The following is a 19,961-nucleotide window of genomic DNA, read 5'->3' as shown; positions in this document are numbered from 1 at the left end:
TGAAGAAGATGATGACGAGCTCGATCCCCTCGACGACATCCGGCCGTCTTTATCTGCCCATCTCCCTCGATCGATGACGGATCCGGTGACTCTGTGCACCGCCAGACCTACGAGCGCGGGCAATACTCAAATGGCTCTCCATGGGCCACCTCACCTGCCACCACAATGCAAGAGCTCTGGACGACGCCGTCACGCCGAAACCGCACCTTCTACAGCTGATCACATGGTTCTCGCAGGCGGTACTGCGCTAAGAAGCGGGCCGAGACGTTCAGGGTCGGGCGGCGGAGTCATCGACTCTTCGGAAGGCCAAGGGCCAAGCCAGGGTCCAGGCCCTGAAGGAGCTCCACCACTGGTACCGCACCCTCCACAAGAAAGACGGTGGCGGGAGTCGGCGGCGTTGGCTTGGTCTCTTCTCTTCTGGGCCCATTCACTTCTCATGCTGTTGGCACTGAAGCAATTGGTTCCTTGTTAATCTTGACCTCTGTTCGGATTCGAAGCTAATTTGATGCAGCCTGCAAGGTCTCGCTCGTCGTGACATGCTGATGAGGGAACGATCGAGACGAGGATCATTGCACGAAATTCATCGAGCTGCTGATGGAGGAGAAGGATTTCAGATCGGAGAATGTTCAAGCTTCAGCCTTCTGGTGGATTGCTGAGCTGGCAAAGGATAAGAGGCACCGAATGGGATTTCAGCTGGGCTTGGGCTCTTGAGGATGATATGCTCTCTCAGGCAGGTTGGATCTTGATTGTGAGTGTCGGGGCCGTCTCGCAGCTTGTTGAGCTCTTGCCGCATCTTGAATCCAGAGTCTCTGGAAGCTGCATTGCAGATTTTAGATGATTTTCAGTGATCCAGAAGGAAGAAGTCTGAAGGATTGCCAGCAGACTATACCCAATGCAGTGAGGATACGGTGAGGGTTTCGGAGGCTTGTACTCGGCATGCATTGTCTATTTTGTGGGCGATCTGCACTTTGCACCTGAAGATGTGCTTCCACTTGCAGTGGAAATGGGTTTGGCTGCAAGGCTGCTGCTTATAATTCAGAGCGTTGTGATCGATGGTAAACAGCGGTCGGCCGATCTGAAGATCTGCAGTGTCAATTTTCAGCAAGTATTTATTTCCAAGTGCAGCTTACGAGGACAATACAGTAACCATTGGATGATTACTATTGGAGATTGTTGCTCTAATTATCATATCCATTTGACTAGGACCAGAGAGTCTAAGAATTTGGGGAGCCCTTGGAGTAGATCATCACTATTCAGAGAGAATGAAGCTTTAAGATATTGGCAAGGGTGAAGATGTTGTGCAGCGAGCAATGAGATATAGACTAAAACCTGCTGCCTTGTGCATACCACTTTCGATACTTGAAATCTCTCTTCTAGTGATTTTCTTTGCCAAGAAGTATCCAGATGGTGATTTTCTTGGGCGAAACTCAGCTGTGGATTTAATGCATTGTGCCATGCGCAAAAATTATCCTCAATAAGAAGGTGAGATTCTGATGTTTGGTGGTTGTCATTTTTGTTATTTTAAAATTTAGCCTTCTTGATTGTTGTTGTGAGTTACAAGTCTGCCAGATAATGTAAATCTTTTTCCATGTATTTCAAATACATGAGAATCCATAGCAAATTTTTGCCTAAAAATAATTACTTTTTTGCTGATTGTTTTGCACTATTACATGAATATCAAAGTTTCTTGTGTAACATTATTTCTAGAGAATATTCAATTTTAATAATTTAGGATCATCTAATCATATTTAACTTGTGAAGTATTCTCTACTACATAGCTGATCAGAGTAACACCAGTTCATGCTTATAGTCAATGAAAATTGACTTCGTTCCTATTTATTTCTTCATACTAGGAAGCGTTAGCTGTCTTCTCCCTTGTTGTGTAGAATTGAGTTGTTCTTATATATCTTTATATGTTCACGGCAGAATATATGTTTCCCCGTTCTTGTAAACAAGTGATAATACTTGTTCTTTGCCATTTTTCAACTATTTGGACTTTTATCTCAACTAGCATATCAGCTATGTCATTTCTAAAGGGTTATTAGGGATAAGGTTTGAACATCTGATTGTGGTCTTAACAAAAGAACAAGAACTTTCAGAGAAAGGCCTAGGGAAGAAACCACAGATCTTCAGCATAACCAAGACAGAAACATCTCAAAAAGGTAGAAAAGCAGACATATATGAATATCCAATCATTGCAAAGAAGCACCAATTTAGTGGCCAATATGATTAAATTAGTAACACGTCCTATTTAGTTTAATCGGAAGTCCAAATCAGCAGAGGAGAAACAAGCTAGACAAGATGTTGGATGTCTATAAAGTGACAACATTCTGTCGCCGAAGACCTAGTCAGTTTACTGAATGTAACAGGGGAGATCTACGAAGTAAGAGTTAATGTACGAGACAAATAAGAAGGTTAATAGTACAAGAACAAAATGGTGCAGGCTAAGAAGGTTCTGAAATAGTCTTGCCACAAGAGTCATCGACTAATTGAAATTTAATTTGATGGCTCTTAAAATTTGAGGAAATCATCAAAAATCGGCAATGGAAGTAGCAGGATGATGTTGGGGACATATATTTAGATTGCTGGGTAGCTAAAATTATGTCATAAAACCTAGAAGGGGCATTTTCTTTCTTTAGACCCATTATGTTTATGTTTATATATATTATATATATATATAATAACTTAGCTAAACGCTTGCTTGTTCTTTGTTATGTAGCAGAGATTGTGTATGATGGCTACCTTAGATGCCACCTCCTGCTCTATAGAAGTGACATGAAGCATATCTCCCCTTGAAGCTAACTCACCGAGTCATTCTTGTGCCGTTCAGTTGGGGTCAAAATGTTGGATGACAAGGAGAAGTAGGTTATTTAGTAGGTTATTTGTGAATAATCTGGATGACAAGGTGAAGTATTAATATATTTCTCTTCAAAAATTTTCCTTTGAACTGTACTAGGTTGCTACTGGATAGCTTCTTCTTGAAGATAAGTTACTCTGTTAGGTTTTCTTCTGCAGTAGTATTCGACATGAATTCAAGATTAGCCCTGTATTGGAATTTGAATTGGAAAATAAAAAGGAGAAGCAGTAGTACTCATATGGTGGAAGGTAATGAATTGATAAGAAGCCCAGCTTGTTTGTGTGGTTTTGTCATGGAGAACAGCTTAAATTTTTAACTTGGTCTAAAAATCTAGAAGCAGAAGAATCCTGTGTGTTACAGAACCAATGGAACACTCGCGATTTGTTAAATGTACCATATATTTCTATCTCGTTTGAAGGGTAGAGGACATGGTGATATAGGTGCACATTTTTTTGGTAATTAGGTGTACATTTAATTAAAAGAGAGTAACTAAGCAGTTTTATATATGTTTCTTCTTCTAATACCATTGAACTACCAAATGAAAGCATCATGTGCATTCGCATAACAGCAATGCTATTCAATATTCCTAGGAGGGTATCTGGATAAAGAGAGAAGAAATCCTAATGGGAGATCTATTCCTAAGAATGAAACTTTCGGCATTCATCCAACTATGTTGAACTATGGTGCATTTCAGGTTTTTCCTACTTCTCTTGTTTTTCTCATGGCTGTAGACTTAGAAAAATTCTTTTGAATTCTTGTTTCATGAAAGCTTTCAATGTTACTCAAATGACAACAAAAAGTTTCCAATCTGACTGGATTATAAGTCGCCTATCCTGGAGCAAGTGGTGGGTGATCTGATTTGAGTCTATTTTATCGGTGAATGCTGTCTCGTTTTCCTAATCAATCATTGGTAATATTGTTTGACTAAAATAGACCAAACATACCAGGCCATAGCCTGCCTTGCTGCTTCTAATAGGAGGTGGTTCCTCATTAAATTTGGTGTTTCAGGTTTTAGTAGGGTTGCAAATGATCTGCTTACGAGCAGCTCGTTTAAGCTCAAAGGTATTTCAGAGCTCGGCATGAATGAGCGAAGCTTGAACAGCAATGTTGTTCGAATATCGCCAGAAAGCTTGGCTCAACTCAACTAAATTTGGCTTGAATCTTAGTCAAGCCGTGCTTGAGTAGATTATATTGAGCTCTCTACTCAGGTTCAAACTAAGATCGAGCAGTTTGTTTAGATGCTCTGCTATTTGCATCCTTTGATTACCTTAAGAGGTGGTTTCCAAGAATCTTCCTTTCTTACTTCTTCCGAAAAAACTATAATTGATTACGCGCCAACCCTTGATCACAAAAACTAAGCTTGAAAAGATTTACTGGGAAATATAAATTGGCCTCCTCAACTTTGCCCGAGTTTCAGGTAACCATCAAGTTCAAAAAATTTAGTTTGATCCTGAAGTAAACTTTAAATGTCATGCGATCCTTCATCCATCTGTATTAAGTTATTTGATTTTTAATGAAATGGAGGCTAAGGAGGAAAATCTTCTTTCCAGAATTTTTGACTGAAATAAAATTTACATCAGAGTTTGCATAGGATAAGTGAATGTACAAGAAGTAAAGGAGTAGTGGAGACTAGAGAGTCAGGAGATACAGTAGTTCAAAGCATCCACTGTAAAAATAGGATAGATCTCACCATTTTTTAGTAGCAAGAAATCACAGTAGGCGGATAAATCACTTTCAACGGGCAGGAAAATCAAAGCGAGAGAGATCAGCCTTAGGTGCACAGAGGAAGCAGAGGATCAACAGCCAAGGTAGCTTCAGATTTTGGGTCACCCCTTGGCTGCAGCTGAAATAATTTTTTAATTTCATCCAGACCTTCCAAAGCTAGACCAGTCATTCTGGAGATGAAGAGCTTCTGTTGAGGAACATTGGGAGTTTTTTTCTTCCATCAGCACCATACCAGGGCAGCAATAAGCATGATGATAGCTGGGTGTATTTCCTTGGACAAGTTGCTGTGTTTCCAATTTGTACAAAGTCCCGCGAGGTTACCACCTGGAGAAGGCGCAGAAGAATAGAGCAAAGTAGATTCCAAAGATTACCAGCATAAGCGCATGAGATAAACAAGGGTCTGTTTAGGTGATTAGGCTGAAAAAATTGTAGGTTGCACCAATAGAACTGGCAAATCATAAGATTACAGGATGGGTTAGGTCGATACTAATAAATATTTGAAGTAGTTTTGGAGTTAACCGACCGGAATTCCATAAATAAAAATAGATTTTTTTTTCTTTTTATAGGATTCGACCCGGAGCCGAGATTTTTTTTTTCTTCCTAGGGCTGCAACTCATATCCTCGTGTTCCGAGCCAAGCGATGCCATGGATTTTGTGAGGGATGGGTGGATCCCAAGCTAGGGTCCTCCAGATGCTGCAGCCGTCAAGGACCCATGATGGAGGACCCTGGAGGCAGATATAAAACTGCAGACATCCCAGTTATGGGGAGCTCATATTGCCCATTCAAAGAAGGTGGAGAAGCTTGCAGGAGAAGTGCATAATTTTCTAATCTTTAACTTGAGGGTGGCAGCAGTAACGTCCATTCCATTCAAGTATGAAATGATACGCATAATAGAATAGAGCCTGAGCAAGGGAAGCCAGACCAAAGAACAAACAAACAAAAAAAAAAAAGAAAGAAAAGAAGACAGATCTCCGGGCTCCCCTAAGGAAATTGCATAAAGCACCATCCGACGAGCTTACAATCAACACATTCGAAATATTAAAAAGGTATGTGGGTTTATCTAGCACACAGTATATGAGAAAGCGACAAGGCATTCAAATAGTACAAAAAGCTCCTCTGTGGCTGATCATTCTCAACTCTCTTCCCAGGTAAAGAGTAACAAGCTTGGAATTAAAGATGCGTCCGGCTTTGTTAGGCTTCATCTGCACTTGGGTTTGCTTTTTCTATGTATATATTTGTCCTTCTGCAGAGGAGCTCTCAATAGCTTGAGGTTAGTTTTCTTTATGAGCATATCTACACGCTTTTTGATGTTCAGATGTTGGGAGTTATATGGACATGGTTGATGTTTTCCTTTTTCTTTTAATGCTTTTAGTTTTAACATAAAAATTTAGATGGTTTTTCAATTCTGAATAGAAACTTTTCCTTACTTCTTTTGCTTCTTGCTTCAAGTTTTCACTCAATATGAATATTTGGACAAGGGGTTATGTTTCCATGTCTTAATGCTTTGGGGCTTCATATTTGGTGTGTTCAACTCTACATGCCTTAGCAAAGTTGCGTTGCTATATTCTTGCAATCGTAATAATATCACCAGTTAGTTTCATGCTATTTATTGTTTGCCTTGCATATTTGAATCTAGATATAATTCTATCCTTCAATTTGCCCCTCATATAATAGTTAATGGCAGATTCAGTAGCTTTAGGCATCGTAAGAAGCTTCGTCTTAACGTATGACAGGCTAGCAATATAGCTAGCTGTTTATCTTAGTTGGCTCTTTCTTTTTTTGCTCATTTTGTTCTTTAGTCCTTAATTGTAGCCATTGATGATTTCAAACTCTTGTATACATGGACAAAGCATACAACAATGCAAAATAAGGGGCACAGAGCATCTTTCCTCCGATCTTGGTTTTCTTCACATTTTGTCACTCTGTGGTTGCATAAGAGGGTGAGTACTGGGACGAAGGGAAGTCTTGTGGGTAGAAGGATATAGACCTAGGTAAGAAGGATGTTAGCTTCCATGAGCAGCATCACGAGCAATGTTGGCACAGTGACAGGCCGGCAACCTTGACAGAGATAATGGAAGGAGAGGTGCAGATGGAATAATTTTGTCATTTGCTGATGACAGTCAGCGATGTCATATGGGAAAGGATCACTTTGCATTTATAGTATAACATTAGGGATGGAACTAAAACTTTTTGAATCAAGCGGGCTGCGTGAACTCGAGCAAAATCAAGAGAGGCAAACTATGATCTTCTCAATTTACTATTACACGAATTGTGTGATGCTAGATCTTGCAATCCAATTAGCCAAGCCAGTACCAAGCTCATCTCATCCAGGGAAAAGGTTCCTATGGGCCCTGAATCTGTCACTTACGTCTACCATATGACATGACCGCACACTCGTAAGACAATGCCAAGAGAATATTCAAGGCCCGTGGGACAATTTCACAATATAAGATTATATTTTCAAGATAACAAGCTTACTCGATAGTAACATTAATCCAAGTACAACTTATGATTATCCAGTTGTATCATATTAATTTATATCTTCTTCCTTCTTTTACTAGCGGACACAACAACAACCAAGTATTATGCATCTTGCAGCTCTGAAAAGAAAAGCAAGAAATTGATATGAGCTTGCTAGCTAGCTCAGTAAAATCCTTGTGGAAGTGCACCAAAATGTATAATGCAATGATATATGTAAAATAAATAACATAGCCTTGGAAAGTATTGAGCATAATGTCAAGACTTGTCAGTATCATAAAATCAGCAATAATCAAATATAGATGTCATCCGATAATCCAAATATGCACCAAAATTGCTAATAGTAGTAATTATCTAAGTTGTATTTTCAATGAAGTGTCCTTTCATCAACGATTCCAAGTAAGACTCAATGACAATCCATGGATGTTATTGGACTAGCCACGCCACACTCCTGCCCGTGATTGTACTACGTTCCAGGCCCATGGCTCGCTATCCAGAACCAATGTGGCTGGTCTGATACCCTTTTTTCATGCTAGATTTCCAATCCATTTAACAATGACGCCATCAACAATGATCATATCATGCATGAAACTCAAATGCACTTTAAAAATTATATAAATATACTTATATATATGCATAATTTCAGCTAGCAGGAGAAATGTAAGGGAAATTCTTACCCAAGCCGGCCACCAATCTAGTAATGCCTACAAATCCAAACGAATACCAAACTATGAGGGTTCAGAGAAGATCTAAGATCGTGCAGTGGAGAGGCATTAGGAAGGAGAGTGAAAGAGAGAGATGGACGTAGGTAATCGAGGAAGAGAAGGTGGTATCGAAGGAGACACAGTGGTGGAGATGAAGTCAAGGGTCACAAGCGGTGGGGCCTTAGTACTCGGGCGGTCAGTTGTGGCAGTGCCCTAGAACTCAGGTGGCTCGAGGAAAGCGGCTAGGTTCACGATGGATCAAATTAAGAGCCGAGAAGGTCGAAAGGAGGATCTAATGGGTTTGGGCTGCCGATCTAGAAGTAGGGTCCAATCAGCACTGGCAGATCAACGTTCTAGATAGAAAAGAGAGAAGGAATAAAGCAAGTGATGCAATTCATTTTTTTTTTCCTTTTTACTTTTTTTTTTTTTTGAAAATAAACCAGCAATTGCTGAGATTTGAGACAACCCGTTGACGCATGCTATCAAATATTTGGCTGGCAAAAAAATGATCCAGATGAAAACAGCCTACTAAGCCTCAGGTGCCCAAAACCCGAAGATGAAAAGCCATAGAATGAGAGCAACAAGCGTTCAAATAGGTTATATTTGATGAGATATGAACCAAATAGGTTGGAGAAGGGATGGGATCTGGCGAGTCACCTTTGAAACAGAGAGGCGGTAGGTCTTCAGTTGGCGGCTCCATCATGGGTACCGGCGAGGCTTAGGCCCCGTTTGGGAGAGATATTGATAGTAGAGCTTTTGGAAGCAGAGCTTTTATAAAAAGTTGTTTGCTGTTTGGTAGCTAAATTTTTAAAGTGTTGTGACACTTTAATATATATTTGGTAAACAAACTGAGAAAGTATTTTTGTATGACAAAATTACCATAAAGACATTGCATAGTATTATACAACAGAGCATAATTAAATATAACATATATTAATATATAAATATATAATTAGTATAATATTACTGTAATGTAATATAATATTATTATAATTTAGTAATATAATATTGTATACTATAGCATAATAATTTAATATAATATTAAATTATTTAACATAACATATCAATGTATTATGATATAATGTCATATAATATTATATTTATATTATAATACAATAATAAAGGTACAAATTGTTATAATTATTAGAGTACATTAATTTTCCATTATATAACATAATATTAAATTATTTAACATAACATATTAATGTATTATAATAATATAATATTATATTATATTATAGTATAATACAATAATAAATGTATAAAATATTATAATTATTAGCATAAATTATTTTTCATAATATAACATAATATTAAATTATTTAATATACATATTAATGTACTATAAATAATATAGTATAATATGATATTTATAGTATAATACAATAATAAAGTTATTAATAATAATAGGAAACAAGATACTTTTTCTTGCATAGAAGGGAGTCTGATCCACGGCTAGAATTTTTTGTTAGGGCTCCAACATATTTTTAGGTTTATAAAGGGACAAAGTATGTAATTATTACATTTTATTATGGGTATTTTGGTCAAAAAAAAATATCTTTTCGACAAAGCTCAAAATAGCTTTTTTGGAAATCTCCAAAATGAAGCTTCTCATAGAAAGTTGTTTTTAGCTTTCTAAAAAAGTTAAAACAGCTTCTTGAAATTTTTTACTAAACATCATTTTTCATCTAAAAGCTTCTCCAAACAGGACCTTAGTCATAGGTGCCGGCGTCGATGAAGGTAGGGAGAGAGAATCCAAAAAGACTCTAAAACAGGATATCAGAGGGATCTACTCGAGCAGTGCCATGCGGCAGCGACTTGAGACGAATCCGGCACGGCATGATGCAAATATTTATAGTCTTATGATTGAGAATGGTTTGCCTTGCCATTGATGACGATTGCGATTCTGATCACAAGGCACATGTGATATGCAGTATCCATCTAGGATGCTGCAGACGATGGAGCATCTCCCACCACCATTGCAGCTGCCTGGTCTTGAGGTCCTATCTTTGATGAAATGGACTCAAACAAGCACATTTAAGAAGATTCCAACGAGAAGCACCAAACCAAGAGACCTAAGTTTAGTTTGATGAAGAAAATATTGGCCATCTTGACCTCAGGTTGATCCGACTCCTTGACCTCTGTCTTCGCCAAAATAAGCAAGTCCAGCATGGATTGACATGCCATTCTTGTTGGTCCGGCATGAGAGTGAAACTAAAGACCACTGCGTGAATACAATAATAGCTTTAGTGATGGTTGCACCAGTATGGTAATTAATACATGATCCACATGGTTATCGCTAAATAGTATTTGTGGGGAGCTGTTACTATGCAGTTGAAAACACGATTATATGTTATCGTGCAATTATGTCACTATCCGAGAAATCAGATAACGGACACCGCTCTCATCCTCTATATATATAGACAGTGCCGGCTCGAGCCTTAGGCGACCGAGGCGGTCGCCTAAGGCCCCGGCCCAGGGAAGGCCCCACCTAGCCTTTTTTTTATTCCAGGGGCAAGGGCAGCAGGGGCTCAGGCTATCAGGCTATCTGGCTATGGGCTATGGAGGGAGTGGGCAGCGGGTTTGGGCGCGGCGACGCGACGTAAAACGGTGAAAGGCTGAGGCCGACTGCGGCGACTGGCGACGGGCATGGCGTGGTCGAGCGGTCGAGTCGTCGACAAGCAACGGCAACGCAACGGCTTTTTCCTCCCCGGCTCCCCCCTTCTTCCGACAGTCCGACTCTCCCCCTTGGCCCCTTCTCTGCCTTTTTAATGCCGGAACCTTCTCCGGTTCTCGGCACTCGGCACTCGGCAGATCGGCTATTCGGCTTGCAAAGTTGCAGAGCGGCGAGCGCAAAACCCTCTCTAGCTCTCCTCCCGACGTCGCCGTCCTCGCTCCGAGCTTCGGCCTCCGACTCCGAGCTCCGAGCTCAGTCCACTGTGCGTCCGTGCAGAGTCCGTGACTTCCGTCCTCTCCTCGGCGTCCAGCGTCCTCGCCGACTCCGAGTCGCCGTCCTCAGCTCCTCCGACATCCGACTCCGCGGCGACCGAGGGTCGAGGCGGTGAGGCCTCCCATCCTCTTCTCGCCGACGTCGCCGACTCGCCATCCTCGGCCTCCCGTGAGGCTGTGACCGGCGCCGGCGGTGACCCCGTCCTCTCCTCAGCTCCTCCGCCGCTCCGGCCGGCGCCTCCTCGGGGTTCCCGGTTCCAAGTCCCGACGGACCGACCTCCTCCCAGGCTTCCAGTCCCACGTCCCACCGGGCCACCTCCCGAGACCCGAGTCCGACCTCCCCTCACTCCCTCCGTCCCCTGTTCGGGCTGTAAGCCTGTAACCCTGTTCGGCTGTTCCCACTATCCACAGTCCACTGATCACGATTCCCAAATCCCACTGAGGTGAGTAAGTAACTGTAGTCTGTAGTTACTTAGTTTATTAATTATTTTTTGGTTTAATTAATTTTTATTTAGTTAAATAATTAATTAGAATTTATTATTTTTTGGTTCAATTATAGATTGGTTGTGATTTCACTACTTCAGCGGTTCGGCACTATTCGGCCTCTTCTCGCCGTCGAGTTCGGAACTATTCCACCTCTTCTCGACACAATTAAGTTCGGCACTACTTGTCGGACCCGAGTTTGTTTTTCTTGACACAATAAGTTTTATCATTTTTAACTTTTTATATTTTGATTTGTTTGTGGTGGTTTTTAATTGCTTAGTTTGATAATATTATTTATAGATTAAAATGTCTAATAGAAAATATGACTGTGGGTATGAAAAACTCAAAAAAAGAAGAAAATCGATAAACTCATTCAATCTCAAAAAGGAGCTCTAGATAGATTTGTTGTTACAAAACACATAACACTACATCAAATTCAACTCAAGAATTAGCAATAGAACAGGCACCCGAAATAGAGTTAAAAATGAGATTGCCAGTGAAACAATATCTAGTGAAGACACTGTTGCTGGTGGTCCAAACCGAGAACGATTGACACGACGGTGTGAACGGGGTTCCGCCTGAGTTGTCTTGGTTGGTGCTGGTTGCGCTCCACCTTCCGCAAGGAACCTGCAAACAAGCCTTGCACCACCACCAGGGTGGTGATGCCTCCGACGGTCAAGTCAGAGGAGATTGGAGGAGGAGAGATGATAATCACAAGTGGGAGAGAGTGCTCTGGGAGGTATTGCTTACCCCCCTTCTCCCCCCAGCCGCATATATACCTGGCTGGGAGGTCTCTCAGGGGGGTTTGTCGTCGTGGGCACGATAGAATGGCCACTGACATGGCCGTTACGGGGCGTCGTGAGCAGCGCTGGGTACGGTCATGGCAGGGTAGTGGAGCTCCGCTTTGTACGGTTGATACAGGAGATCGTGGGCAGCATCGGTACAGCCGTTGCAGGAGTAGTGGAGCAGGAGGCGGCGTGCCTCTGGAGAATAGCCTGTCGTTATCAAAAGATCTCCGACTCGGGTCGGAATGCTGGATCATAGGGCAGCCGACCCGGGGTCGGGCTGCGGAGCCGAGGAGGTCCGACTCGGGTCGGAGTGCTGGATCATAGGGCAGCCGACCCGGGCGGGCTGCGGAGCCGAGGAGGTCCGACTCGGGGTCGGAGTGCTGGATCATAGGGCAGCTGTAGCTTTCCTGGATACGCGTGCCGATCACGTGGGCATGGCGGCTCAATTCCCCCATAACAGTAGCCCCCCACTTCCGAGCCTGGAACCAGAAGGGGAACAGGTGAAGGGAGTGATGTTTCGAGATTGCCGCCATCCTTCGGAGAGGCGCGCGCGCTTCAAGCTTCCCGCCTTCTTTATGGCGTATGGCGGTTGCTGCCGACCTGGCAACCTGAGGATTTCGGCGGACATCCTTCCTTAATGGTGTCGATTCGCCTTTGGGGTGCGAGCGACCCTTCGGCGGCCAGGGTCTTCTGGCGTCATCGAGGTGTCACTTGCCCTTTCGCCTATTTAATCGGGGGCCCTCCCCCGTCCGTCTTCTTCTTTACGGACATTTTCGAGTTTCTCCTTTGCGCTACCATTGTTGCCGCCGAAACGTTCGCTTGCTTTTCCTTTGACGCTCTCGGAGCCGTTCTTCCTCCTCTTCAAGTGAGTTTCCCACTCTTCTACTTTGAGCTCTTCATACTTTTCTTTTTGTACTAGTGCACCCCAGTCGTTCCGGCCTTTCCCTCCTTCTTGACCCCGTCCTGACCGTAGATTGGCCATTAGGGATGGGCGAAGTGGGAGCAGATACCTCAGGAAACTCTTCCGGCGCTAAGCCAGGCATCCGAGGGTTAGGCCTCAGGAAATTCTTCCGGCTAAGCCAGGCATCCGAGGGTTAGGCCTCAGGAAATTCTTCCGGCGCTAAGCCAGGCATCCGAGGGTTAGGCCTCAGGAAACTCTTCCGGCGCTGAGCCAGGCATCCGAGGGTTAGGCCTCAGGAAACTTTCCGGCGCTAGGCCAGGCATCCGAGGGTTAGGCCTCAGGAAACTCTTCCGGCGCTAGCCAGGCATCCGAGGGTTAGGCCTCAGGAAATTCTTCCGGCGCTAAGCCAGGCATCCGAGGGTTAGGCCTCAGGAAATTCTTCCGGCGCTGAGCCAGGCATCCGAGGGTTAGTCAGGAAATTCTTCCGGCGCTAAGCCAGGCATCCGAGGGTTAGGCCTCAGGAAATTCTTCCGGCGCTAGGCCAGGCATCCGAGGGTTAGGCCTCAGGAAATTCTTCCGGCGCTAAGCCAGGCATCCGAGGGTTAGGCCTCAGGAAATTCTTCCGGCGCTAAGCCAGGCATCCGAGGGTTAGGCCTCAGGAAATTCTTCCGGCGCTAGGCCAGGCATCCGAGGGTTAGGCCTCAGGAAATTCTTCCGGCGCTAAGCCAGGCATCCGAGGGTTAGGCCTCAGGAATTCTCCGGCGCTAAGCCAGGCATCCGAGGGTTAGGCCTCAGGAAATTCTTCCGCTCGCTGGTCGGCCAAGGCTGGCGCAAGCCGAAGCGACCGGTCGGGGCTTCCGGCTAGTCTGCTCCCGGGATGATCATCGGGTTAGCCAGGCATCTGAGGGTTGTCAAGCCTCAGGGAAATTCCGCTCGTTGGTCGGCCAAGGCTGGCGCAAGCCGAGGCGACCGGTCGGGGCTTCGGCTAGTCTGCTCCCGGGATGATCATCGGGTTAGCCAGGCATCTGAGGGTTGTCAAGCCTCAGGGAAATTCCGCTCGTTGGTCGGCCAAGGCTGGCGCAAGCCGAGGCGACGGTCGGGGCTTCCGGCTAGTCTGCTCCCGGGATGATCATCGGGTTAGCCAGGCATCTTGAGGGTTGTCAAAGCCTCAGGGAAATTCCGCTCGTTGGTCGGCCAAGGCTGGCGCAAGCCGAGGCGACCGGTCGGGGCTTCCGGCTAGTCTGCTCCCGGGATGATCATCGGGTTAGCCAGGCATCCGAGGGCCGAGCCTCGGGAGATTTCCACTCGTTGGTCGGCCTAGGCTGGCGCAAGCCGAGGCGACCGGGTCGGGGCTTCCGGCTAGTCTGCTCCGGGATGATCATCGGGTTAGCCAGGCATCTGAGGGTTGTCAAGCCTCAGGAAATTCCGCTCGTTGGTCGGCCAAGGCTGGCGCAAGCCGAGGCGACCGGTCGGGGCTTCCGGCTAGTCTGCTCCCGGGATGATCATCGGGTTAGCCAGGCATCCGAGGGCCGAGCCTCGGGAGATTCCACTCGTTGGTCGGCCAAGGCTGGCGCAAGCCGAGGCGACCGGTCGGGGCTTCCGGCTAGTCTGCTCCCGGGATGATCATCGGGTTAGCCAGGCATCTGAGGGTTGTCAAGCCTCAGGGAAATTCCGCTCGTTGGTCGGCCAAGGCTGGCGCAAGCCGAGGCGACCGGTCGGGGCTTCCGGCTAGTCTGCTCCCGGGATGATCATCGGGTTAGCCAGGCATCTGAGGGTTGTCAAGCCTCAGGGAAATTCCGCTCGTTAGTCGGCCAAGGCTGGCGCAAGCCGAGGCGACGGTCGGGCTTCCGGCTAGTCTGCTCCGGGATGATCATCGGGTTAGCCAGGCATCTGAGGGTTGTCAAGCTCAGGGAAATTCCGCTCGTGGTCGGCCAAAGGCTGGCGCAAGCCGAGGCGACCGTCGGGCTTCCGGCTAGTCTCTCCCGGATGACATCGGTTAGCCAGGCATCCGAGGGCCGAGCCTCGGGAATCCACTCGTTGGTCGGCCAGGCTGGCGCAAGCCGAGCGACCCGGTCGGGGCTTTCCGGCTAGTCTGCTCCCGGATGATCATCGGTTAGCCAGGCATCTGAGGGTTGTCAAGCCTCAGGGAAATTCCGCTCGTTGGTCGGCCAAGGCTGGCGCAAGCCGAGGCGGACCGGTCGGGGCTTCCGGCTAGTCTGCTCCCGGATGATCATCGGGTTAGCCAGGCATCCGAGGGCCGAGCCTGGGAGATTCCACTCGTTGGTCGGCCTAGGCTGGCGCAAGCCGAGGCGACCCGGTCGGGGCTTCCGGCTAGTCTGCTCCCGGATGATCATCGGGTTAGCCAGGCATCTGAGGGGTTGTCAAGCCTCAGGGAAATTCCGCTCGTTGGTCGGCAAGGCTGGCGCAAGCCGAGGCGACCGGTCGGGGCTTCGGCTAGTCTGCTCCGGGATGATCATCGGGTTAGCCAGGCATCCGAGGGCCGAGCCTCGGGAGATTCCACTCGTTGGTCGGCCTAGGCTGGCGCAAGCCGAGGCGACCGGTCGGGGCTTCCGGCTAGTCTGCTCCCCGGGATGATCATCGGGTTAGCCAGGCATCTGAGGGTTGTCAAGCCTCAGGGAAATTCCGCTCGTTGGTCCGGCCAAGGCTGGCGCAAGCCGAGGCGACCGGTCGGGGCTTCCGGCTAGTCTGCTCCCGGGATGATCATCGGGTTAGCCAGGCATCCGAGGGCCGAGCCTCGGGACATTCCACTCGTTGGTCGCCCACTTGTCGCTCGCCGCCCATCGGGGTTTCTCTGTGCCCAGCCGCGACCGTGTTTCTCCTCTCCTCCAAGCGTTGCCTGGGGGGAACACGAGAAGGTATTAAACGCTAATTAATGCCGTTACCTGGGAAATCGGATCGCCAGTTGCTGCTTGGTGAGGAGTGTTAGTTGAGCGGCCGCGATACGCGGGTTCTTCGAGGAGGATGCGGCCTGGGCGCGAGCGGAGACACGTGGACCTAGGGGTATACGTCAACCCGGATCGTCCTGCACAAAGAATGCGATTTAAGGAGAATGACGCTTAGGAAATCGCGGGGAGATACGCCTCGGGAGCCGGAACGGCTCCGGATTCAGTGCGCCTGCATTTATTGGAGCCACCCGTATCGGAACTACCAGGGGGCCGCAGCTTGGCTATAAATACAGGTGCAGGTACGATGGAATTTGCCAAGCCGGAGCTGCAGGTTGCCATGGATCGCGGACCTCCTCCTTGGCATATGACTGAGAGACTCCTGTCGAAGGAAAGGGGAGGCGCTCCCCTTACAACTTCAGCCAACTAGCCGTTTCATCTGGGATCAACAAGGAGGGTCTCCCCGGCGGAACTCCGCTCTAGGCGTTTCATCCGGGATCACATCTCCCCTCCTTGAAGTTCAGCCTCCCGGTTGAGCTCTGCGCCGGACGCTCAATCCGGGACCGCGCCTCCATATACTCTTCCCCCTTGAATCCCTTCTCTTCCCTACCACTGGGGAAGATGGGAATATCCTTTGGAGGCGGCGTTCCCCTGGGGGCAGCGGGAGCTTCTTCTGCGGCGGCTCCTCCTCTTTTTGGTGAGGTGCTGGATGGCGCCTCCGGTTAGAAGCACCCACTTCTGGTGGGACTGCAGCCGCCCTGGGTTGAGGGTTTGGGTCCCCACCTCTTCTTTACTTTCTTTACTCCCTAATTCCCCTCTGGGAATTCCTTGTAATCACACGAGCACGCCACTGTAACCAGAAATTATTGAAATGAAAAGTATTGCACCTTTTTAAATTGTCTTTCTGGCCTTGTTGTTCTACTGGTAATACATCCGCAGGTTAGCGGAATTCCAGCCCCTTGGAATTTCTCGGCCATCTAGGGCTTCCAACTGGTAGGAGCCAGTCGGTTTACCCAACGAACTTTATACGGGCCTTCCCAATTTGGCGCTAGCTTCCCACCTTCCGTAGGTTGAGATGCCTTAGCTCGCCTCAGCACCAGATCTCCAATTCTGAAAAGCTTCGGTCGACTTTGGAGTTGTAATATCGGGCCACCCTCTGCTGATACATTGCCATCCGTACCTGAGCCATTTCCCTTGCCTCTTCCAAGAGATCCAAGTTCCCTCGGAGTTGCTCTGAATTGGCCTCGGGTCGGTGCGCGGCCACCCGAGGCGAGGGGAGTCCGAGCTCCACGGGGCAACGGCTTCCGTGCCATAGGTTAGGCTGAAAGGCGTCTCTCCAGTAGGAGTCCGTTGTGTGGTCCCGATACGCCCAAAGACATTCTCGAGTTCCTCGACCCAAGCTTGCCCCGTCCGGCCGATCCGCGCTTTGATACCTTGGAGGATTGTCCGATTTGTGACCTCGGCCTCGCCGTTGGTTTGGGGATGGCGACACGGATGTGAACCGATGCTCGATCCCGAATTCCTCGCAGAAGTCCCGGAATGCTTGTTATCAAACTGTCGACCGTTATCCGAGATGAGGACCCGAGGTACTCCAAATCGGACAATGATGTTCTTCTTCACGAACTTCCGGACTTGTGCCTCCGTGATGGTGGCCAGTGGCTCTGCCTCCACCCACTTGGGTGAAGTAGTCGATGGCGACAATCAAAAATTTCCGCTGGGGCCGAAGCGACGGGGAATGGTCGAGATATCCATTTCCCCACTGTGCGAAGGGCCAGGGCGCGGTGATTGGCGCCAAGGGGACAGAGGGGACTCTCTGGACGTTGGCGTGGCGCTGGCAGGCGTCGCATTTCCGCACGTGGTCCTTCGAGTCCTCCAACAAGGTCGGCCAATAGTAGCCTTGCCTCATGATCTTATGCGCCAAGGACCTAAGGCCCCCAAGTGCGATCCGCAGATGCCTTCGTGGACTTCGCCGAGGGCGTAGGCCGCTTTCCGCGGGGCGGAGGCACCTTAAGAGGGGGGCGGTAAACGAGGTCCGATACAGCCTCCCTTCATAAAGTACGTAGTGGGCGGACTTCTTGACAAAGCCGCCGGGGCCTGATCTTCGTCTTCAGGAGGATTCCTTCGGCGAGGTAGGCGACGAGCGGGTCCATCCCAAGACGGCTCCGGATCAATTGCCATCACCGCTCCAGCCCCGTCAATGCTCGGGGCATTCCAGGGTCTCCAGGTAGATTGCCCCTCGGACCAAGTATGTGCGCTGTCTGCGTCCACTAGGCGGGACAACCTGTCGGCCCTGGCATTTTCGCTCTCGGGACCTGCTGAATGTCAACACTGCCGAGGTCGGGAATGAGTGTTTGCACCTTCCGGACGTAGCTCTGCATGGTCGGGCTCCGGCCTCGAACTCCCCCTCGAACCTGCCCGACCACCAGCTGGGAGTCGGTGAAGACTTTCAGACGCCGGATGCCGAGCTCCTTGGCGAGTTTGAGTCCCGCGACTAGGGCCTCGTACTCCGCCTCATTGTTGGTCACTGAAATCCGAACCTCAAGGCATACTCGGCTATCACTCCATCGGGATTGGTGAGGACCAGCCAGCCCCTCACCTTCAGGGTTCGACGACCCGTCAATGTGGAGCGTCCAGATCGGGAGATCGAGGCTGGTGTCTCCGGCGGCTTAGGTTCCGCCTCCTGCACAGTGCACTCAGCGAGAAAGTCCGCGAGCACCTGGGCCTTGATGGGCTGGTCGGGGCTGGTAGCGGATGTCGAACTCACCAAGTTCTACTGCCACTTCACCAGCCGTCCCGCATTCTCTGGATTGCTGAGAATCTGCCGCAGTGGTTGATCGGTCAAAAGGTGACAGAATGAGCCTGGAAATAGGGCCGAAGCCTCCTGGTCGCAGTCAGCAGCGCGAAGGCGATCTTCTCAGCCTTCGTTGTACCGCGTCTCGGCATCCCGGAGGACTCGGCTGATGTAGTATACAGGCTTCTGAAGTCTTGCCTCTTCCCGAACCAGTACTGCGCTGACTGCGCGTTGGGGAGACCGCCAGGTAAAGGTAGAGCATCTCCCCCTCTTGCGGCTTGGACAGCAGGGGGAGGAGACGCCATGTACTCCTGAGCTGGTCGAACACCGCCATGACATTCGGCCGTCCAGAGGAAGTCTTTTGGGCGCTTCAACACCTTGAAGAATGGTTGGCAGCGTTCGGCCGACTTTGCCACAAATCGTCCGAGGCGCGCGACCCTTCCAGCGAGCTCCTGAACCTCCTTCACTTTGGTCGGAGGGGACATATCTTGGATGGCTTTGATCTTGTCCGGGTTGGCCTCGATCCCGCGCTGGTTGACAATGAAACCGAGGAACCTCCCGGCCGAAGCACCAAAAGCGCACTTCGCTGGGTTTAGCTTCATGCGAAACTTTCGCAAGGTGGTGAAAGTCTCCTCCAGTATCTGCAATGTGCTGGTCTGCATGGCGGCTTTTTACCAGCATATCGTCCACGTTACACCTCCATATTCCGGCCGATCTGCTCCTTGAAGATTTTATTGACGAGGCGCTGGTAAGTGGCGCCAGCGTCTTTCAGACCGAAGGGCATTACCTTGTAACAGTACAGCCCCCGGTCTGTTATGAAGGCAGTTTTCTCCTCGTCCTGTGGAGCCATCATTATTTGGTTGTAGCCGGAGAAGGCGTCCATAAAAGACAGTAGCTGATATCCGGAAGTCGCCGTCGACCAGTTGGTCTATCCGTGGAAGCGGAAAGCTATCCTTTGGGGCACGCCTTGTTCAGGTCGGTGTAGTCGACGCACATCCTCCACTTCCCGCTCGCCTTCCGGACAAGTACGACGTTTGCCAGCCACTCGGGTAGCTCACCTCTCTTATGAAACCTGCCTCCAAGAGTTTGTCCTACCTCCTGGTCGACCACCCGGATCCGATCCGGGGCACAGTGTCTCTTCTTTTGCTTTACTGGTCGGTGGGTCGGGTCGACGTTTGAGGGCGTGAGAAACGACCTCCGGGTCGATCCCAGGTACATCGGCCGCCGACCAGGGCAAACACATCTGCATTGGCTCGGAGGAATTCCACTAACCGGAGCCGAGCTTCCAAGTCGAGGTTGGCACCGACCCGGACCGTGCGGTCCGGGCGGCCTTCTTCGAGGGGAACTTCGATTACGCCCTCGGCCGGCTCCCCGTGCCGCA

The 19,961-nt window shown here is 48.4% G+C and overlaps 1 long non-coding RNA gene across 1 annotated transcript; it reads left to right on the top strand.

The window, feature by feature from the left end:
• Window positions 1–250: 250 nt before the first annotated feature.
• LOC103723080 lies at window positions 251–3,120 on the top strand. The gene is made up of 2 exons (XR_005506441.1): window positions 251–1,482; window positions 2,723–3,120. It is a non-coding gene; the product is annotated as an uncharacterized LOC103723080 (long non-coding RNA).
• Window positions 3,121–19,961: the final 16,841 nt, after the last annotated feature.

Source organism: Phoenix dactylifera, chromosome 16 (genome assembly GCF_009389715.1).
Source record: "Phoenix dactylifera cultivar Barhee BC4 chromosome 16, palm_55x_up_171113_PBpolish2nd_filt_p, whole genome shotgun sequence".
NCBI classification, from domain to species: Eukaryota; Viridiplantae; Streptophyta; class Magnoliopsida; order Arecales; family Arecaceae; genus Phoenix; species Phoenix dactylifera.
Note: the sequence above shows the minus strand (reverse complement) of the source record. Positions and strands in the feature narration are given on the sequence as shown.